Source organism: Staurois parvus, unplaced genomic scaffold (assembly GCF_062004578.1).
Source record: "Staurois parvus isolate SC_StPar_1 unplaced genomic scaffold, SC_StPar_1.0 ptg000159l, whole genome shotgun sequence".
NCBI lineage: Eukaryota > Metazoa > Chordata > Amphibia > Anura > Ranidae > Staurois > Staurois parvus.
This window is the reverse complement of record NW_028317955.1, coordinates 2,471,360-2,494,949: the sequence shown is the minus strand read 5'-3', so window position 1 is coordinate 2,494,949 and position 23,590 is coordinate 2,471,360. Positions and strand designations below refer to the sequence as shown.

The window sequence follows — 23,590 nt, the reverse complement described above, 5'->3', positions numbered from 1 at the left end:
GGTGTTTCCATTCTTCTCTGACTATCCTATGAGGCTGTATGACCCCTGACCCTCTGGACATTGCCTATTAGCCCTGTACCGATCACATGCACCCTCCCCCCAAAAAACTAGCAATACACACCAAACTGAACATGTGCAGAGTGTCTCCTAGGGGCTCTGTACTTTCAGCAGATGGATTGGGGACAGTAAAAGAAAGGGAGGATCAGAGAAGACAGGATCAAACCGCCTTTTTACATAATGTGGAGGTTTAACCCCTTAGGTTCCACAGTGAGTATAACCAGCATGCTTTATTGCAAATACAGACTGATTTTACAGTTGTGGGTTTAGTAACACTTTTTAAAATTGCAAAATAACCTGGTAATGGAGGGGGTGTTACATGCCAGTATTGACTTGGTTAATTCCGTAAAATATATTGATATATATTTTCATCATGTAGCTTCTGATAAAGGAAGAGGGGATAGAAAGCATAAAAAAGGATGGACTTCAAGAGGTGGGGGCTTGGGCCGGAGAGGGGCAGCTGAACAGCTGAGAGGGACTCCCCACACTTCTCACCTACCACTTCCCTCCATTCCCCTTCATGGCCCAACACCATACCCTATGCGTCTTTCCTACCTCACTCTCCTTCCCTCCCCCACTCTTCTCCCCACCTCCTTCTTTTTTCTTATCTCATGCCCCTCTTCCCCTCTCTTTACCTCTGCTTCCCTTCCCCTACTTCCATTTGATGGGGCCGCCATAGTTCTGAGGTCAGTGCCACTTGGTAGAGCCAGTTGCCTGAAGCCAGTGATCTTTCTAGCTGTCTGGGGGGGGTTGAATTCTTCTCATTGACCACCAATGTAAGGGGCAATTTTTCACTGGCCACCAATAACTTTGTTTTAGTAGGGGTTCCCCGAGACCGGAAAGTTATTTCAAGGGTTTCCGCTGGGATTAAAGGGTTGAGAAAGGTTGGTCTAGACCAGTTTTTCTCAACCTTTTCAATACAGAGGAAGCCTTGAAATAACTTTCCGGTCTCAGGGAACCTCTGCTAAAAGTGACTATATCTACAACTCATGATACATTAGTGTGATGGTCGGGGGGAAGAATGCTCCTTACACTTAGGGTCATGGGGAAGAATTACCCTCTTCCAGAAAGCTAAAAGGACCAATGGTGTCAGTGGGAAGTTATCTAAGTGGCAGAAATTGTTTAAGGAACCTCTAGAGCAGCGGTTCTCAACCTGGGGGTCGCGACCCCTTTGGGGGTCGAACGACGCTTCCACAGGGGTCGCCTAAGACCATCGGAAAACACATATTTCCGATGGTCTTAGGAACCGAGACACCGCTCCTCGCCGCCGCCGCCGCCACCGCCGTCTCCAGGTGTGGGCGGGATGACATGCCGCCCCTGTCATCAGGACACACCTCGAGATCAATCCTCGCCTGTGATTGGCCGCCGGCACTGTAGCTCAGGAGAGGCACACAGGCGGCCAATCACCGGCAAGGAGGTGGAGCTTGGAGAGGAGGAGCCGAGCGGCACCGCGAAGATCGAGCGAGTGAAGAGGAGGAGAGCGGCCGGAGAAGGAAGACATCTGACAGGTAAGTGTCGGTACCATGGGAGAGGGAGGGAGCGAGCGAGCCCAGGCTGGAGCAGGGGTCTGCAAGGTAAGTATCATTGGTGTCAGTGGGAATAGTGCCCCATCATTGGTGTCACTAATACCAATGATGGGGCACTATTCCTCCCACTGACACCAACGATGGGACACTATTCCTCCCACTGACACCAACGATGGGGCACTATTCCTCCCCCAAATAACACCAACGATGGGGCACTATTCCTCCCCCACTGACACCAAGGATGGGGCACGATTCCTCCCCCCACTGACACCAACGATGGGGCACAATTCCTCCCCCTACTGACACCAAGGATGGGGCACTATTCCTCCCCCCACTGACACCAAGGATGGGGCACTATTCCTCCCCCCACTGACACCAAGGATGGGGCACTATTCCTCCCCCCACTGACACCAAGGATGGGGCACTATTCCTCCCCCCACTGACACCAAGGATGGGGCACTATTCCTCCCCCCACTGACACCAAGGATGGGGCACTATTCCTCCCCCCACTGACACCAAGGATGGGGCACTATTCCTCCCCCCACTGACACCTATGATGGGGCACTATTCCCCCCACTGACACCTATGATGGGGCACTATTCCCCCCACTGACACCAATGATGGGGCACTATTCCCCCCACTGACACCTATGATGGGGCACTATTCCTCCCCCCACTGACACCAAAGATGGGGCACTATTCCTCCTCCCACTGACAGCAATGATGGGGCACTATTCCTCCCACTGATACCAATGATGGGGCACTATTCCTCCCACTGATACCGATGATGAGGCACTATTCCTCCCACTGACACCGATGATGGGGCACTATTCCTCCCACTGACACCGATGATGGGGCACTATTCCTCCCACTGATAACGATGATGGGGCACTATTCCTCCCACTGATACCGATGATGGGGCACTATTCCTCCCACTGACACCGATGATGGGGCACTATTCCTCCCACTGACACCGATGATGGGGCACTATTCCCCCCACTGACACCGATGATGGGGCACTATTCCTCCCACTGACACCGATGACGGGGCACTATTCCTCACACTGATACCGATGACGAGGCACTATTCCTCCCACTGACACCGATGACGAGGCACTATTCCTCCCACTGACACCGATGACGGGGCACTATTCCTCCCACTGATACCAATGACGGGGCACTATTCCTCCCACTGATACCAATGATGGGGCACTATTCCTCCCACTGACACCAATGATGGGGCACTATTCCTCCCACTGATACCAATGACGGGGCACTATTCCTCCCATTGACACCAATGACGGGGCACTATTCCTCCCACTGACACCAATGACGGGGCACTATTCCTCCCACTGACACCAATGACGGGGCACTATTCCTCCCACTGATACCAATGATGGGGCACTATTCCTCCCAATGACACCAATGATGGGGCACTATTCCTCCTACTGCAAAATTACAGTTATGAAGTAGCAACGAAAATAATTTTATGGGGGTCACCACAACATGAGGAACTGTATTAAGGGGTCGCGGCGCTAGAAAGGTTGAGAACCACTGCTCTAGAGGAACCCTGGTAGAGAAATCCAGGTCTAGACCCTTCTAGTATTAGTCCCCCACTGCATGGGGACTGCGGCTCATTGCACTACACCCTGTATCCTGTAATCGTCCCCTACACACCAGGGCCTTGGTTATGTACTCATAGCTCATTACTGGTATATAGCCTGTCACCTCATGTACGCAACTCCTACGCATTGTTGTGATTAATGACCAGATGTTTGGTTTGGTATTTTTGGATCAATTCTCTTTCCCCGCTCTCTCCTTCACATCTATTGCTGTAATGTTGGCTTTGGCCCCCCAGGGCCCTTTCTTTTTTTTAACTGTTATTTCAATAAAATATGGAACTAAAAAAGAATGGACTTTTCTTTAATTTTGATTTGAATTAAAAAGTTAAATAGATACTCCTTGTCTTGTTTATAGCAAAACCGCAATCTCCAACATCCTTGTACAAAGGTGGACACGACACCCACGTTGAAATTCTCTTCACCATCAACAGGTACATTATGAATATTAAGACCTTTCCAAATCTAATCAGAAAAACTTGCATTTTACAATGCTGGTAGATTTGCACATAACCTGCTCTGAAACTCCCCCTGACTCTCCACATATTTATCCAAAAACTGGTGAACCCAACATAACAAAGGTAAAGTAATGACCTCGTGCATAAATGAACATAGAAAGGAGTCCTTATTCTATTCTTTTGATATGAAAAAATGCAGTTTGTCTGGTCCGCTATCAGTGCCAACTTCACACACAAGAATGTGTATATAGTGCATTTCCTCATATTTTATATATATCATTCTATCTATGATACACACATTTTATATGCCTACACTAATGTGACTCATTCAAGTGACTTGGGCCAGGCCACAACTGCATGCAGTGTACATGATTGCAGCAGGGTGGTGCAGTTTTTTAGGGGTTAAAAAAGACCATGAGGAGATAACCTAATGTTTCCTCATTGCCTGGCAAAATGTGCTCTGAAAAGCAACCCATCACATCTCTTTTCAGAGTGCTAAAAGGGTAGAATGAGCCCTTAAGTAAGGAACTGCTGTAACTTTTTTTATTGCTTGTGTCTCATGAGGGAGATTTCCCTTCACTTCCTGTCCTGTAGACTCAGCAGGATGTGAGAGGATATCTTTCCAATGTGAGGGAAATCCCCTTTTAGACAGTTGTCACCGGAACAAGTGTCTCCATTGGAACATTTTCTCTGAATTCCTGTTCTGGTGACAACGTGAAATGTCATGGCACATGTGGTGCTGTACCCAGCTTTGTGTGTTACGCCGACATGCGGGGAAAATGCATTTCCCTAGAAGTGATAGCAATGCTCCGGTGTGAATGGCTCCTTCTAGTTGGATCTTCAGAGCTGGATAGCTGGACTGAATGCTGGGGAATTGGTAGAACTTTGACCTGCTTTGATCTCCTTCCCGGTACATTTCCCTGATGTTCCATAGAAGTACGGAACCCACGCTTCATGCTGCCCCAGCCTGCCTATGGTCAGATAGCGATTCCTCTAAGGCCTTGTTTACACATGTTGTCTTCTGAAAGCAATCCACAGGAGATCTCTTTATAAAAGCATTTGAGAGGCGGCTCGTAGGAGTTATGTCACCTCCACACCATATGTGTTAACTATTAAAAACCTGGAGCACCATGCCTCAACCCCCTTCAGAAGGACTTGTTCACACTAGTGGTTGAGGGGCAGTAAAACCTCCTGAATGAGCTGCATTTTTCTTGGCCCCCAACCCCTCCCCCTGTAGCTGCAGAGGCAGCGTCCAAGGGTGTAGTCATGGCGTGGCGGCAATGTTTGGCTTAGTGGCTGCAGCAGGAATCTCCCACCTGTTGCTTTGGATGGGCCTAGTGCCTGCTGAGTGTGACCCATTCAAGTCCACCACCAGCATTCGGCCACCTTGTCCAGGTACAAGGCAGTGTGCTCCATGTCCGAAGGCTTCACTTCCCACCAATGTCCTGCGTTGGGGGGGCGCACACAGAGAATGCCCCATGACATTGGAGACGTCCTCCCCCATATCCCTGTACTCCTCTCCTCCCCTCCTCCTCTCATATAGGACTCGTCACACGTGTGTGCAGAAACTCTCACATTCACCAACGTTTATCTGCGTTTATTCCTCTCCTATTGCATTTTGGTGCGTTTTTTCCTGTGGTTATTCCTTGTCATCATTTCCTTTGTGGGGGTCGGAGAGGAGAGATAGAGGAGCGTTCTATTTCATGGTGGTATTTTGGGATGTCTTCAGCCATGGCCCTTATTAGTATCTGAGCTCTAGTTAGATATATACAGTGAAGGAAATAAGTATTTGATCCCCTGCTGACTTTGAATGTTTGCCCACTCACAAAGAAATGATCAGTCTAAAACTTGTAACATTGAAAGACAGAATAGCAACAAAACATTCAAAAGAAATGCATGTCTAACAAATGATGCACTGATTTGCATGTTCATGAGCGAAATACATATTTGATCCCCTATCATTCAGCAGGATTTCTTGCTTCCAGGTGTCTTTCATACAGGTAACAAGCTGAGATTAGAAGCAGTCTCTTAAAGGGTGTGCTGCTAATCTCATTTTGTTACCTGACACCTGTCCATGGGAGCAATGAAACAATCAGATTCCAAACTCTCCACCATGGAGAAGACCAAAGAGCTTTCCAAGGATGTCAGGGACGAGACTGTAGACCTACACAAGGCTGGACTGAGCTACAAAACTATCGCCAAGCAACTTGGTGAGAAGGCGACAACAGTAGGTGCAATCGTTCGCAAATGGAAGAAACGCAAAACAACTGTCAGTCTCCCTAGATCTGGTGCACCATGCAAGATCTCACCTCGTGGAGTGTCAATGATGATGAGAACAGTGAGGAATCACCCCAGAACCACACGTGAGGATCTTGTCAATGATCTCCAGGCAGCTGGGACCACAGTCACCAAGAAAACAATTGGTAGCACACTACGCCAACAAGGATTGAAATCCTGCAGTGCCCGCAAGGTCCCTCTGCTCAAGAAAGCACATGTCCAGGACCGTCTGAAGTTTTCCACTGATCATCTGAATGATGCAGAGGAGGACTGGTTGAAAGTGCTGTGGTCAGATGAGACCAAAATCAAGCTCTTTGGCATCAATTCAACTCACCGTGTTTGTAGGAGGAGGAATGCTGCCTATGACCCCAAGAACACCATCCCAACTGTCAAACATGGTGGTGAAAACATGTGATTGCCAACAAGGGATTGGCCACCAAGTACTGTTTTGTGAGGGTAATCAAATACTTATTTCCCTCATGAACATGCAAATCAGTGCATCATTTGTTAGACATGCATTTCTTTTGAAATTTTTGTTGCTATTCTGTCTCTGTGTTACAATACACCTACCATTTGATTTTTAGACTGATCATTTCTTTGTGAGTGGGCAAACATTCAAAACCAGCATGGGATCAAATACTTATTTCCTTCACTGTAGGTCCCCCAAAAGTCCTACAAGGCCCTTAAGGTCTGATGTGACTGGAACCCCTCAAAATGGCGTGGGGTCCCTCCCTGCCAAAAGTCATACCAGGCCCTTCAGGTCTGGTCTTACTGCAACCCTCCCCCCGCTTCATCAAAACAACCCAAACCAGACATTTTAGGTCTGAAGTGAGTGGCCCCCCAAAGTTATGCATGTGTACCCCTCCCACCAAAAGCCATACTGGACTCTTTAGGCCTGGCCTGACTGGAACCCTCAAAAATGAATGGGGTCAAAAGCCATACCACGCCCTTTAGGTCTTCTCTGGCTGAAAATCCAAAAATATGCACGCGGTCCCCCAAAAGCCATGCCAGGCCCTTTAGCTCTGCTCTGACTAGAATTCCCAAAATATGTGTGTGGTCCCCATTAAAAGCCACACCAGGCCCTATAAATGTGACAAATGTGTGTATAGTCCCCCCAAAAAAGCCATAGCAGGTTCTTTAAGACTAGTCTGACTGGAATTTCAAAAACATCCATGGGGTCCCCCATATCAGACCCCATAAAACAAAATGCGGAGGTGCCCCCCCAGATGTCATACCAGGCCCTTCAGATTTGGTAAAGCTTTTAAGGGGAACACCAGTGAAAAATTTAGCGTAGGGTTCCCCCCAGAAGCCCTACCAGACCCTTCATCCGAGCACAATGCCTGGCAGGCCGGGAAAGGGGGGGATGGGCATGCAGCGCCCCCCCCCCCTCCTGAATCTTACCGGGCCACATGGCCTCAACATGGGGGATCCCTGGCAGGGGTGACCCCAGGCACAGTAGCCGGCCCCCATGTTGATGAGGACAAGGGCCTCTTCCTCACAACTCTGGGCCGGTGGTTGTGGGGTTCGGTGGGTGACTTATCAGAATGTGGAAGTCCCCTGAAAAGTAAGAGGGCCCCAGATCCCGCCCCCTCCGTGGAACAGTATGGGGTACATAGTACACCTTGTTACTCCTTCACAACCATCCAATCCAGCAATAGAGACGAAAGACACCACAGTGGGAAAAAGTTCTTTATTAGGAGGAAAACCCAGACACAGGAAGAATCCAGTCATTTCATGGGGGACTGAGGGGGACCGATCCCGGCTCGGTTTTTCCGACCACGCTGCCACATCACAACCCACCGACCGATCGCTGTGTGTCCATTTGATTTGGAGGAGATCGAACGTCCGTGTGACTAGGCGGAGCTACGACGTGGCCACTCCCCTTTGTAGGCGTTTCCAGTGGGGCAGGGAATGCCCGACCCTACAGTCAGTGGGGGCTTCCTACCCTGCGATATGATTCCATCCACTACTAGCACCTCCCTTCTCCCTGCCCTGAGCGCCATTAGCGAATCAGGAAGAGGCATGACGGAATCTCCGCCCATAATCTATCCTTGAGTGCGACGCTCCACTTCTAGAGCTTGTGGGCGGAGCTTGTCAACTACCGAGAAAGCGGGAGAGGCGAGAGGAGGCGCTAGAGGTACCAACATGACTGGACAAACACGGCTCATGCCCAGCGCAATGTTAGCGCCTAACCTCTGCCCGCCTTGCGCCCTGCTAGCGCCCGCCCGGCTCCTATTAGCATCAGACCTGTGCCTCCAGCACCCCGGTCAGCTCCATCTGTAGCTGACAAATCGCGCCCACCACCGATAGAAGTGGAGCACTGCCCCGATATGGGTGGGGATTCTGCCTTCCTGATTCTTGATTCGGTTTAGGTTGGGCATTAATAGGGCGCGCTTCCTTCTGGGAGTTGTAGTCCTCCGTGCCTGGATCTTCCACTATCTAAAGGCAGACGGCACAGCTCTGAATGACACTTCCAAGAATGAATCGGAAAAAAGTTCTTCAAACACAAACACTTTCCGGAAGTCTGTGGTTGGGTTGTATAGTAGAGGGGCGGAGTGTCATAGGTGAGTCACTTGTCAGGGCGGATCCATTACATGCCGTAGAGTGCCGGGGGGCGGTACAGAGCGGTGTACGTGGGCGGGGCATGGAAAGACCCAGAAGAACGAGGAGGACAGAGGACTACTGACTGCATGGAATGTGCTGGAAGTATGGAGGGGTGTATGGGGGGGCGCATGGAGTGTGTTGTGGGGACTGCATGGAGTGTGCAGGGAATATGGAGGGGTGCGTTGGAGACGCATGGAGTGTGTTTTGGAGATTGTATGGAGGATGGATGGAGTTTGTTATGGAGAGTGTATGGGGTATAGGATAGTTGAGAATGCATGGAGTGTGCAGGGAATATGGAGGGGTGTGTTGGGGACGCATGGAGTGTGTTTTGGAGATTGTATGGAGGATGCATGCAGTTTGTTATGGAGAGTGTATGGGGAATGTATGGAGTGCGCTATGGGGTATAAGAGAGTGTGGAGTGTGTTAGGTATAGGAGAGTGTATGGGGGACACATGAAGTATGTTATGCAGAGTGTATGGTGGACGCATGGAGTGTGTTATGGAGAGTGTATGCGGGATACATGGAGTAAATTATGGAGAGTGAATGGGGACGCATGGAATGTGTTGAGTATAAGAGAATGAATGAGGGATGCATGGAGTGTATTAAGGGAGAGAGGAGAATGTATAGGGGATGCATGGAGTGTTATGGGGTAAAGGAGAATGTATGGAGGACCCATGGAGTGTGTTATGGGATATATGAGAGTGTATAGGGGATGCATGGAGTGTTTTATGGAGAGTGTATGGGGGATGCATGGAGTGTTATGGGGTATTGGAGAGTGTATGGGGGATGCATGGAGTGTTATGGGGTATAGGAGAGTGTATGGGGGACTCATGGAGTGAGTTATGTAGAGTGTATGGGGGACGCATGGAGTGCATTACAGGGTATAGGAATGTGTACGGGGGACACATGGAGTGTGTTATGGGGTAAAGGAGAATGTATGGAGGACCCATGGAGTGTGTTATGGGATATATGAGAGTGTATAGGGGATGCATGGAGTGTTTTATGGGGTTATAGGTGTGTATGGAGGACGCATGGGAGTGCATTATGGGGTATAGGACAGTGTATGGGGGATGCATGGAGTGTGTTATAGGGTATATGATGGTGTATGATAGATCCGTGGAGTGTGTTATGGATGGTGAACAGGGGACGCATGGAGTGTGTTATGGGGTATACGAGAGTGAATGGGGGACACATTGAGTGGGTTACGGGATATAGGAGAGTGTATGGGGGACGCATGGAGTGCATTTCGGGGTATAGGAGAGTATGGGTTATGCAAGGAGTGTGTTATGGGATATAGGACAGTGTATGGTAGATGCGTGGAATGTGTTATGGATGGTGAATAGGGGATGCATGGAGTGTGTTATTGGGTATACAAGAGTGTATGAGGGACACATGGAATGCATTACGGGGTATAGGAGAATGTATGGGGACGCACAGAGTGTGTTATGGAGAAGGCATAGACTGCACTTTGGGGTATAGGAGAGTGTATGGGGGACGCATGGAGTGCTTTCCGAGTTTAGAAGAGTTTATGGGCAACACAGAGTGTGTTATGGAGAGTGTATGTGGGATGCATGGAGTATGTTGTGGGGTGTAGGGCAGTGTATAAAGGACACAAGGTGTGTGTTAGGGGGTATAGAAGAGTATGGGAACACATGGAGGGTGTTATGGGGTATCGGACAATGTGTGGAGGACGCATGTTGTTATGGGGTATAGGAGAGCGTATGGGGGACGCATGGAGTGTGTTACAGGGTATAGGAAAGTGTATGGGGACGCTTGGAGTGTGTATGGGGGATGCATGGGAGTGCGTTATGGGATATAGACAAGTATATGAGAGATTTATAGAGTGTGTTATGGGGGACACATGGAGTGCATTACGGGGTATAGGAGAATGTGTGTGGACGCATGGAGTGTATCATGGAGACTGTACGGTGGACTAATGGACTGGGTTATGGAGAAGGCGTTTAGTGCGCTTTGGGGTATAGGAGAGTGTATGGGGGACATATGGAGTGTGTATGGGGGATGCATGGGAGTGCGTTATGGGGTATAGGACAGTGTATGGGGGATGCATGGAGTGTGTTATGGGGTTTAGGATAGTGTATGGTAGATGTGTGGAGTGTGTTATAGTGTTGAATAGGGGACGCATGGAGTGTGTTATGGGGTATACGAGAGTGTATGGGGGATGCATTGAGTGCGCTACGGGGTATAGGAGAGTTTATGGGGGTTGCATGGAGTGTGTTTGGGGGTATAGGAGAGTGTATGGGGGACACCTGGAGTGCGCTGTGATGTAGAAGAGTGTGTAGGAAACATATGGGGTGTGCTATGGTGTTTATGAAAGGGTATGGGGACACATGGAGAGTGTATGGGGATACATGGGGTGTGCTGTGGGGTATAGGAGAGCATATAAGGACCACAGGGGGACCCATTGGGTGCAGTAGAGAACATGGGGTAGGATGGTTTCCAGGGTTCCCTATGAGCTCCCCATAGTGTAGATGTGGATGTGGGGGTCATTGTGGTGGGTGGTGTGATGGGGGAGGGGAGGGGTGCACAGCACTCCCCATAGGATGGATGAATAGATCCCGGGATTGGTATGGAGTACGATGTATATGGTGAGAGGTAAGGTGTGTATAGATGGGGGGGGGGGGTACTGGCTCCTCCTCCTCCCCCTAGTCCCCTGTGGGGGGTGTAGACTTGTCTTTGTAGCGGGATGCTCTGAGTGATGACAGTGACCCCCATACATTGCCATGTCTTCTCTCCTCCAATCATAGAGATCCAGCTGTTTGGATTGGAAGGAAATATGGAATCTGGTGACACACCTCATTCTTTTACAGTGGAACTGATCTCAGGAAGAAAAGGTTTTCCATCTTCTACAGCCGTGGTCTCCAAACTGCGGCCCTTTGTCCAGCCCTTGGGGCACTATTCCATCCACTGATGGCAACAAAGGGACATAATTCCCCCTACTGGCACCAATGAAGGGGCGCATTTCCTCCCAATGAGAGCAGTAATTATGCCCAATGACACCAACGATGGGTCACAATTCCTCCCAATGACACCAACAATGGGTCACAATTCCTCCCAATGACACCAACGAAGCTTCACAGTCCCTCTCAATGACACCAACGATGGGTCACAATTCCTCTCAGTGATACCAACGATGGGTCGCAATTCCTCCCAATGACAACAGTAATGGGGCCCATTGACACCAACGATGGGTCACAATTCCTCCCCATGACACCAAAGACGGTCATAATTCCTCCCAATGACACTCATGATGGGTCACAATTTCTCCCAATGACACTCATGATGGGTCACAATTCCTCCCAATGACACCAACGATGGGTCACAATTCCTCCCAATGACGCCAACGATGGGGCGCAATTCCTCCCAATGACGCCAATGTTGGGTCGCAATTCCTTCCAATGACAACAGTAATGGGGCCCATTGACACCAACGATGGGTCATAATTCCTCCCAATGACACCAAAAACGGTCATAATTCCTTCCAATAACAGCAGTAATAGGGCCCAATGACACTAATGATGGGTCACAATTCCTCCCAATGACACTCATGGTGGGTCACAATTCCTCCCAATGACTCTAATGATGGGTTACAAATCCTCCCAATGACACTCACGATGGGTCACAATTCCTCCCAATGACACTCACGATGGGTCACAATTCCTCCCAATGACACTCCCGGTGGGTCACAATTCCTCCCAATGACACTCACGATGGGTCACAATTCCTCCCAATGACACTCACGATGGGTCACAATTCCTCCCAATGACACTCACGGTGGGTCACAATTCCTCCCAATGATACTCACGGTGGGTCACAATTCCTCCCAATGACACTCACGATGGCTCACAATTCCTCCCAATGACACTCACGGTGGGTCACAATTCCTCCCAATGACACTCACGGTGGGTCACAATTCCTCCCAATGACACTCACGATGGGTCACAATTCCTCCCAATGACACTCACGGTGGGTCACAATTCCTCCCAATGACACGCACGATGGGTCACAATTCCTCCCAATGACACTCACGGTGGGTCACAATTCCTTCAATGACACTCACGGTGGGTCACAATTCCTCCCAATGACACTAATGAATGGTCACAATTCCTCCCAATGACACCAATGATGGGTCACAATTCCTCCCAATGACACTCATGATGGGTCACAATTCCTCCCAATGACACTCATGGTGGGTCACAATTCCTCCCAACGACACTCATTTTTTGATTGAAAAGATACTTTTATTACAGAAAGTATAAAAAACAACATGATACTTGTAATCGGGGTACATCTCACCCTATACTGCGACGCAGCGCACCACATAGCAATACAGTTGCAAGCATACGATAAATACATTCAGAAATAAATACATTCGCTCAGCGGTATGATGCCTGACGTGATGTGCGTAGAGGAAGAACCTCCAGACCAACATGTCGTGCATGACGCCGCTTACCCTGAAACCATAGCATCCTAATACACAGTACTTTTCCTAATGTCACAAAATCATGCAAAAACGAAAACCGACTGTTACACTATACAACAAGCATCGGGTGTGTGGGGGGGGGGGTAAAAAGGGGGAAAACACAGGCCCGAAGCTTTATTGAAGGGACATAGACATGCAAGGGGGAGTAGGGGGAAGGGGAAATCTTCAGATGTCCTCTTCCTCCTTAAAGTCCATCAAGGTATAGTCTCTGAGCAGACTGAGGACCAGTCTGCGACAGTCCTCAATGGACATCCTCTCCCGCTGGTGGATGAGGCGCTTTCTGGCGCACCATAAAGCGTCCTTAAAACAACACAGCACCCGCCAGGCGCCGTCAATGTCATCCAGAGAAAAAGTTCCACAGAATAGTCCATTCAACACCCCAAAGTGTGTGATGGCTGACTGTGGTACAAAGTCCTTGAGTTCAGGTTCCAGGGCCCCCAACAGGGCCTGAGCAAAAGAGCACTCCCAGAAAACATGGTGAGACGTTTCCTCGTGGATGATGCAGAAGGGGCAGTGTCTGTATCTGCTCAGGTTCCTGGCATGCATAAATGTCCTGAGAGGCAACCCCCCCTGGATTGCCATCCATGCCAGGTCTTTGTGCCTGTTGGTGAGAATGTTGGAAGAAACATTCCTCCAGACCACCAGGTGTCTGAAGGCAGGCCTGGAACCGACTCCAAAATGTCGCTTGCTCTGATAAGCTTGTAGATGGTCTTTGGTTTCCACAAGTCAGGCTTGACTCCCTGCAGCCCCTGCTCCCTGATGAACTTGAAGGTATCCAAGTAGTACCAAGGAGTGTCCCAGTTGTAGGGGATGGAACTATCCCAAGTGTCCCACCCGAGGGACCTCCAGAGAGGCAACAGGAAGAAGCGTGACATTGCGTTCCCGCCAGAGTCCATAATCCTTTTGGGCAAAGTTCTGCGGATGCAGTTGCAAGCAAAGAACACCCTCAGTTGGGTGGCGATGTCGGGCACGCCCTTACCGCCCTTGAGGGGTTCCTTGAACATGACTGCCCGCTTCACTCTGTCCATCTTGGAGCCCCAGATGAAGTGAAACGCCGCCCTGGTGATGGCCTTACAGGTGTTGACCCGTGGGGGCCAGGCCTGGGCGAGGTACTGCAACACAGGGAGAATCTCGCTGCGGAGTACCAGTGTCTTCCCTTCGATGGTGAGGTCTCTGAGGCTCCAAAGTCCAAATTTCTGACGCATCTTAGCCAGTCTCTCCTCCCAAGACTTCAGGGCTGCGCCCTCGGCACCAAACCAAACTCCCAAAATTTTCATGAAGTCTGTCTTGATGCCAAAGGGCATGGATGCCGAAGAAGGCAGGAACCACTTTCCGAAGAGCATGACTTCCGACTTCCCGCAGTTGACCTTTGCCCCCGAAGCTTGGCCGAAGTCCTCGCAGGTCTGGACGAGCAGGTCGATGGAGCGCTGGTTGGCACAGAACACCGTCACGTCGTCCATGTAGAGCGAGCACTTCACTTCCCGTCTGTCTGGTCCTGGTGCGGTGATTCCCCTGATCTCTGGATTCCGTCTGATGCATTCGGCGAAGAGCTCTATACAGCAAACAAAAAGCAGAGGTGAGAGAGGGCAGCCTTGTCTGACCCCGGAGAGGACCGGGAAGGGGTCAGTTTTCCAGCCGTTCACCTGCACGGAACTACAAATGTCGTTATACATAATATCCACATACGAACAGAACATTTCCCCAAGACCAAACCTGCGCAGGGCTCTGCACATAAACCCATGGGAGACACGGTCAAAGGCCTTTTCCTGGTCAAGACTGACCAGGGCCGCGTGCACACGGCGCTCTTTGATGTATTGGACCGTGTCCCGGACAAGCGCTAGGCTGTCCGCAATCCTGCGGCCAGGAATGCCACAAGTCTGATCCGGGTGGATTATCTGTCCGATGACAGCCTTCAGCCTGTTCGCCATGACTTTGGCGAGGATCTTGTAGTCCACGTTCAGGAGAGAGATGGGACGCCAATTTTTCAAGTCACATCTCTCCCCCTTACGCTTGTACAGGATCGTGATCATCCCCTCCCTCAACGAAGGAGGCATCTTGCCCTCCACCACCATCTCCTCGTACAGCTCGAGCAGGTCGGGGCCCACGAGATCCCACAGCGCTACATAGAGCTCCGCTGGGAGACCGTCGCAGCCCGGGGTCCTGCCTCGCCTAAAGGATTTAGCGGCAGAGTGCAGCTCCTCCAACGTCAAGGGGGCGTTGGTGGCCGACAAACCTGCAGGATCAATAGCATTAGAGATACCTGACAAGAACCTGTCGGCTGCTGCCGTGTCTGTTTCTTTGGGGGAGTAGAGGTCGGTGTAGTAGTCGCTGACCACTTCCATCACGGCCTCCTTCCCTTTCTGGAGCGTTCCGGTCTTGTCACGCAGCTCCGACAGGGGTGTGTGTCCTGAGTGGAGTTTCCTGAAAAAGAAAGAGTTACACTTCTCACCTTTCTCTAGATGCTCCACCTTGGCACGGAAGACAATGTGCCTGGATTCTTCCTCAAAGTGCTTTTTCAAGCTATTCTTGGTGTCCTCCAGGTCTTGCCTCACGTCCCAGCCACAGAGGTGAAGGTCCTGCTGGGATTGCAGCTGACGCTGCAGTCTCCTGAGTTCCCTCCTCCTGGCACACACTTGCTGGCGTCCCCTGGCCTGAAAGAAGCTGCGCAGCTTGACTTTCACGAACTCCCACCAGTCGCTTACCTTGGGAAAGAAAGACTTCTCCTCTCGCCAGGCACCGTAGATTTCCCTGAGCTCCGCTAGCAGTTCCTCGTCGTCCAGCAGGGTGCAATTCAGCTTCCAGGAGCCTGGGCCCGGGGCAAAGCCCTCTCCCAGGTCACCCCGAAAGTGAATGGCCCTGTGGTCAGAGAAAAAGCAGGGAACCATGGAGAACCCGCGGTGCCTGACTGCCCTAGAGGTGAGCACAAAGTCAATCCTGGAACGCACAGACCCGTCGGGGCGGCTCCATGAGTAGTTCACGGAACCGCGCCCCACGGATCCCATGGCGTCCTGCAGGGAAGCCTCCGCAATCACCTCCCGGAGCAGCTTCGAGGTGGCGTCGAGTTTAGCGTACATGCTGGAGCTGCGCCCATCCTCCTCTATCGGACAGTTAAAATCACCGCCGATTACTACTGTTCTCGTTGTGACGAGTTGCGTCCGCAGGGTTTGGAAAAGCTCCAGCCGCGCGTTCTTCTCCGGGGAGGCGTACACGTTGATGAGCCTAACGGGCTCCCCTGCCCACGAGCCATCTATGACCAAAAGGCGGCCACAGACGAGCTCTTGGACGGAGTCAACAGTGAAACGACCTCCCCTGATAAGAACCGCTACCCCTGCAGACTTGCAATCGCCACCCCCAGACCAGTAGGAGGGACCGTGGGTCCACTGGGAGGACAAATGAGTGTACCTCCTCAGAGGGGGAAGGGCGCACTCCTGAAGCATGTAGACATCACTCTGCTGTGTGGAAAGAAAGGTCAGCACAGTCTGCCTCCTAGACACATCCTTGATGCTCCTCACATTAATGGAAAAGATAGAGATCTCAGCCATCATGGGAAAGAGATGAAGGGGTTAGTCGGCAGGGGCTGTGCTTACCTCCCCTGGAGAGGGGGGGCGACCTCTGTGACCTCTGCAGCCTGACCAATGTCCTGGCTCAGACCGATCTGGTTGAGGACCTCATCGAAGTCGGTGGAGAGATCTGGTTCCTACCTGGTCAGAGCCATTTCTTCTTCCACCTCCTCCTCCTCCAGCGTGTCAAGGTCCTCCCCGACGGGGTCGGGACCTGCGACATTCTGGAGGACGGCAGGCCGTTTGGTGGCGGTGGAGGGGTCCTCCGCCGCCGGGCTGGCCTGCTCCTTCTTCCGCTTCCTGTACCCCGCCGCAGAGCATCTGACGGGGGTGGCAGGGTGAAGGGGCGGGAAATCCTCCTGTGAGGACAGGTCGGGGGGGGTGGAACCGGGCCCGGGAGGGGTGGAGCAGGGGGGCAAGAGGGCAAGGGGTAGGGGGGTAGGGGGGGCAGAATGGGCGGGGGGGGCAGGGGGACCAGGGTCCGGGGGGGTGGGCGGCCTCCGGCACCAGAGGGGTAGGGGGGGCTGGGGTGGGGGGAGGGGGGTTCCTCTTACCTGGGTCCTTTTGAGGCTTCTGTGGCGCTGGTTTGGCAGCAGGGCCCTTGCTCAGGGCCCCAGCATATGTCCTGCTTCTCTCTGGGCAGTCCCTGTAGACATGCTCTGACCGTCCACAGAGGTTGCAGGTTTTGGACCTCGGGCAATCCTTGGTCTCGTGACCTGCAGACCGGCAGAATCTACATGAAAGCACATGGCAATCCTTACTCTCGTGCCCCGGCTGTCTGCAACTGCGGCATGACTGGGGTTGATCCGGGTAATGTAGGAGTCCTGCTGACACTCCCAGGGAGAAGCACTGTTGCAGGTGTTGGAGATCTCCAGCGGGACGATCTCTCAGCAATCTGCAAAACACAGCCCACTTACCTGTCCAGAAGCCGTTGGCGTCTAGTATCCGGACTGGGTTCTTAAACACAACGCAGAACCTCTGGAGATAGGTGGCAATATCTCTTCCGGGGACGTGAGGGTTCCTCATGGACACCGTTATCCGCCTTTCGTCCCTTTGAATGGGAGAATTCGCAATAAACTTGCGGAAAAGGGAATCGGGCCAAGAGGTCTTCACCGTCTCCCAGTACCTTCTGCAGACCTGTAACGATACAAAAGTTACGAAGAAGATACCTTTCATGAAGGACTGCACCGACAGGGTCTCTGCCTTGCTGAATCCTTGTTCCAGGATCATCTTCTTGCCGAAGACTTCCGGGGTCATGTCCGGGACTCTGCCTTCCACTTCTTTCAGTCGCAGCAGGACTGTCTGCTTCATCCAGGGCGGGGGAGACCGTCTGCAGGGCCGGAGCGTTCTGAGGTAGAGGTGGAGGCGGAGGGGGCTTCTCCCGGGGTCTTGGCAGGGGCGGCGGCGGCGGTCAGCGGCTTCTTGGCGGTTTGCTTATTCTTCCCCATCTTGTCCCAGAGGAGTTCTCAGGAGGGCTTCCAAGAGGTCTTCAGCGGGTTCCTTCTCCTTCTTCTTCCTCGGCGGCTTCACTCTTGCTTAGCCTTTGAAAAGGCTATTGAGCGTCTACTGCCCGGAGGTAGTAACGCAGAGTGAACAAGGGGGGGGAAGATCACAAGCTCATTCTGTGTGGGGGCTAAGCCTCAAACCCAATAGCAGCAAGCAGGTGAAGCCGAATTTAATCGACGATCCTACCAGGCCGAGTAGAGGGTACCCCACACAGACCAAATGGCTGGGAAAGATGCAAGTGGTTCTCAACGTCCTAGCTGGAAGCAGGGACACCCCTTAAGGCGTCCTACACTTAAGGTCGATACTACACTTGATCTTAGCCAAAAGGCCGAGAAGCGATGATGATGGGTCACAATTCCTCCCAATGACACTCATGGTGGGTCACAATTCCTCCCAATGACACTCATGGTGGGTCACAATTCCTCCCAATGACACTCATGGTGGGTCACAATTCCTCCCACTGTCACCAATGATGAGGTGCTATTTCTTTCTCTGAGAACATCCTGGTGCATTGTTTATTCCCACGCACATCAGGACCTTTTCTCTTCCCAATAGCCAAAGTCCGTGCCCCCAATTCCTCCTAAAACAAACAGAACGGGACACTTTTGGTGGTACCTCCAGCCTCTTAGCTGTATATTAGGGATGGTCTATATGTTGAACATTGGTTGTTCATGTGCTCACTAAACACATGAACATCTGGGCCGTTTGCCCGCGCCCCCCACAATGTAATACGCTCTGGCGGCACATTGTAATTGGCCAAAGCATTGCATCTGACAACAGGTCAGGTGCAATACTTTGACCAATCACAGCTGAGTTAACAATAAGAGCCATGATCGGCCAAAGTCTCAGCTAGCGGTGATATCATCAATAGCTTCGCCCAATAGTGGATGACAAATCTCACAGTTTCCAGTCAGACGTACACCATTGGCCGGAGCTAGCGGTGATGTCACCGCTAGCTCCCACCCAATTGTTTACCTCTTGACTCCTAAATGTCAGATAGTGGCGAGTTCTTGGCAGGTTTTTTTCATTTCAGCAAGTCGGCGGCGGCGTGATAACGCTGGACGCCGTGATTGAAGATGGATTACAACGCTGGAACCATTTTTTTTCCCCATAAAGAACGTGTCAAAAACTTGTATTTTTCTTCAATAAAGGATTTTTTCAAAACTCTGGTCTCTATCTTTTCACTCTTTTAACCCTTTAGTGAAAGGGTAGGGGTACAAGGGTAGGGGTACAAGTGCCCCTTACTCATTCACAAGGGGAGGCAACATTAAGGCACCCCATTATTTAAAGGGGTACCCTGATGCTAATGAACCTCCTGCCCGCACTCCCCCGCAACCACCCGGCCAGGGTTGTGGGGAAGAGGCCCTTGTCCTCATCGGAATGGGAACACCGTCCCTATGCTGTGGGCACAAGGCCTGGTAAGACCCGGGGGGGGGGCACTCGTTCGTCCCTCCTTTTTTTGGCCTGCCAGGCCTATGGTCATATCAAGGGTCTGGTAGGAATATAGGGAGGACCCCCATGCTTCCCCTCCCCATTCTGAGGGGGTTTGGTTCCTCTTAAAGGTCCTACCAGGCCTAAAGGGCCTGATATGGCTTTTAGGGGAACCTCATGCACTTCCCCATCCCCCAATTTTGGGAGGTGGGGTTCTCCTTAAAAGTCTTACTAGGCCTAAAGGGTCTGGTGTGGCCTTTAGGGGGAACCCCACGCACTTTAAAAAAAAACATGTTTTACTGTGGGCTCCCTCCTAACCTTCCTCCTAAAGGATATACTAGGAGGGGGGACCCCACGCTGGTTTGTTGTTTTTTTTAATTAAAAATTAAATATTTTTTTAAAATGTCAGTCCTGCTGCAGCAGATTCTGTACATTGTACAGATGTGCAACTTTGCAGGTAGTTTAAGGGGAACCCCCAGGCATGATATTTAAGGAATTTTTCAATTTATTTTCTTTTAATTTAAGCAATGAAAAATGACTACCCCTTTAAAAATTGTACTTTTTGAAATGTTTCCTGATTCATGTCCCTTTTATGGCCAATAACTTGCATGGGCAGCACAGTGGCTAAATGCATATTTGCATGTTCTCCCTGTTCCTGTGTGGGTTTCCTCCGGGTACTTCGGTTTCCTCCCACTCTCCAAAGACATGCTGGCAGTTTAATTAAATCCTATCTAAATTGGCCCTAGTATGTGTATGTATGAATGTGAGTTAGGAACCTTAGATTGTATGCCCCTTGAGGGTTAGGGAGTGATGTGAATGTACAATATATATGTAAAGCGCTGCCTAAATTGACGACACTATATAAGTACCTGAAATAATAGTATAAGCCGTTAAAAAAACCTCAAACTTCGTCATAAATTTTGGCTAAAATGTATTTTTCTACATTTCTTTGGTAAAAAAAAAATCCCAATAACTGCATATTAATTGGTTTGTGTGAAAGTTATAGCATCTACAAACTATGGTATGGCTCAGGCATCACTAAATGGTGGACTGGGGTCTGGATGCGGACCGAGTCACTGTCCCATCGGGACCCATGCAGTCCTGCCATTTAAGAGCCTTTTCTTTACTCAACTGTCTCACGGTCATCCTCACAGAGCTGACAGCGGGAGGTAGGACAGTTCTGGATGAAGGGTGGGAGCTGAACAAGGTTAACAAGCAGGTGATTGGTTGCTAGGATGAAGGGCAGTCCTAGCAATCAATGATTGTCTGTCAATCACTGTCTGTGCAGGGTAGGACAATGGGGGGGCGGCAAAGTTAAAGGGGCTAAGGACATTCGTGTGAAGGGGGAGCTGAGGACAGTAATGGAAGAGGCTTGGTACTGTGATGTGTGGGGGCTGAGGACATTAAAGTGGGAGGGAATGAGAACTGTAATCTGGGGGGGCTGAGGACAGAAATGTGGGGGGATGATGCACTTGACTCACACTGTAGCAGCAAAGCTACAGTGCGCCAGTCATTAAGTGGTTAAATAATGGTGATAAAGTCTATATTACAGTCAAAGTATTTCTTTGACTGTAATATTTATTACAGTCATTATTATGTTTTCTTCTGTCTCCATTTTTATATGAAAGAAAACAGAATAGCTGTATATAGTGCATTATGTATAAATGGGGTTTTGTAAAAAGCAAGTAACCAGTAAAAATGATGACCAAGATAAGTATGAGGGGATATGGATAATAATAAAGATTGCAAGTCTAACAAAATCTAACAGATTACAAGTTGAAATAAATCTAGAGGGAGGAGGCAGGAGTGAGATAACCAATAAAGGATGTGTTTGTAAAGTCTCTAGGTTAGAGGGGGTCGTAAGGGAATTAACCGACATGTAATTGGACCTTTAGGGGTTTATTTACTAAAGCTGGAGAGTCCAAAATCAGACTCCCTTCTGCATAGAAACCAATCAGCTTCTAACCTCAGCTTGTTCAATGAAGCTTTGGCAATGAAACCTGGAAGCTGATTGGTTTCTATGCAGAAGGGAGTCTGATTTTGGACTCTCCAGCTTTAGTAAATAAACCCCATTGTGTCCATGGAAGATTTATTTTTTTTCCACAAGTTTCTGGAAAATGACAAAAACTTTTTTTTTTTTTACACAAAATTGTGATTTAAATTATTTATTTCTTGCACAAGCCATGGGTATATGTGGAATTACACCCCAAAATACATTCTGCTACTTCTACCGAGTATGAAGATACCACACGTATGAGACTTTTTGGGAACCTAGCCACATACAGGAGCCTGAAATCCAATGACCACTTTGAAAGCCTGAAGGTGTGTAACTTCTTCATTTCACTTCCTCACTACCTATCACAGTTTTGAAGGCTCTGACATGCCAGGATAGAACCAACCCCCCCCAAATGACCCCTTTCTGGAAAGTAGACACCCCAAGGAATTTAAAAAGAGGCATGGTAAGTATTTTTCAGATCTCATTTTTTCCTCACAAGGTTTTGAAATATAAAAAAGAAAAGAAAAAATATGTTTTTGTTTTCTTTCTTCATTTTCCAAAAACTTGTGGCAACAAATGGGATCTGCAAAATACTTACCATGCTTCTTATCAAATTCCTTGGGGTGTCTATTTTCCAAAAATTGGTCATTTGGGGGGGGTTTGGTGCTATTCTGGCATTCCAGGGCCTCCGAAACTGTGATAGGTAGTCAGGAAGTGTAACGAGGAAATAAAGCCCTTTAAAAGCCTGAAGGTGCTTATTGGATTTTGGGGTCCTATACTTGGCTAGACTGCCAAAATGTCTCTCACCTGTGGTACCCCCACACTCGGGAGAAGTAGCAGAATATATTTTGGGGAGTAATTCCACATATACATATGGCTTGTGTGAGCAATAAATTATTTAAATGCCAATTTTGTGTAATTTTTTTTTTGTCATTTTCCAAAAACTTGTGGTAAAAAAATAAATTATTCTATTGATTCAACATGCCTCTCAGCAAATAGTTTGAGGTGTCTATTTTTCCAAAAAGGGGTCATTTTGGGGGGTGGGGGCATTTTATGCCCAGCATTAGAAGTTTATGCCACACATCATTCACTCTTCTAACCACCTGAAGACCAAGCCCTTTCGGACACTTTTTGTTCACATTAAAAAATCAGTATTTTTGCTAGGAAATTAAAGTGAACCCCCAAACATTATATATTTTTTTAGAGCAGACATCCTAGTAAATAAAATGGTGGGTGCTGCAATTTTTTATCTCACATATTACTTACACAGCGATTTTTCAAAGGCAATTTGTTTGAAAAATATACACTTTTTTTAATTTCAATGCACAAAAACACAATATATTGGCCAATTATTTGGTATGATATAAAAGATGATGCTATGCTGAGTAAATAGATACCAAACATGACATGCTTTAAAATTGCGCATGCCCTGTGCAATGGCGACAAACTGCATACATTTTTAATATCTATAGGCAACGCTTTAAAAGCCTTTACAAGCTACCATTTTAAATTTACAGAGGAGGTCTAGAGCTATAATTACTGCCCTTGATCTGACGTTCATGGCGATACCTCACATGCATGGTGCAGTCGCTGTTTCCATACTGGCACAGGGTCAACTCTCACAACCGCAGGTGTGCGCGGATGGGCGAGGGTACTTTTTTTTTTTCTTTTTCTGATTTATTTAATTATTTTTACACTGTCCCTTTAATTTTTTTTTTTTATCACTTTTAATGCTATCTTAGGGAGGGGGAGGGGGGCGACATTTTCTCCCGCTGCTTGTAAAAGCAATCCTGCAGCTAATTAGCCACTAGAAATGCTTTTACATGAAAGCCCATTGCCGGCTGAAAAAAATTATACCAGGATGATGCCTGCAGCTGCAGGCATCACCCTGGTATAACCATTCAAAGTCCAGTGATGTACCAGTACGTCGCTGGTCCTTGTTGGGTGTATATGCTATGTTTTTTTTTCTTTATGCAGCCTGTGGGCTGAATGAAAAAAAAGAGAAGAAATCTCTGCCAGAAAAAGTGCGTGGTATGCCCACCATTAGAAAACCTCCCT

The 23,590-nt window shown here is 49.4% G+C and overlaps 1 pseudogene; it reads right to left on the bottom strand.

Moving 5' to 3' along the window:
- Positions 1-18,383: 18,383 nt before the first annotated feature.
- Positions 18,384-18,445, bottom strand: LOC149463131 (U2 spliceosomal RNA; annotated as a pseudogene).
- Between the last annotated feature and the right edge of the window lie 5,145 nt (positions 18,446-23,590).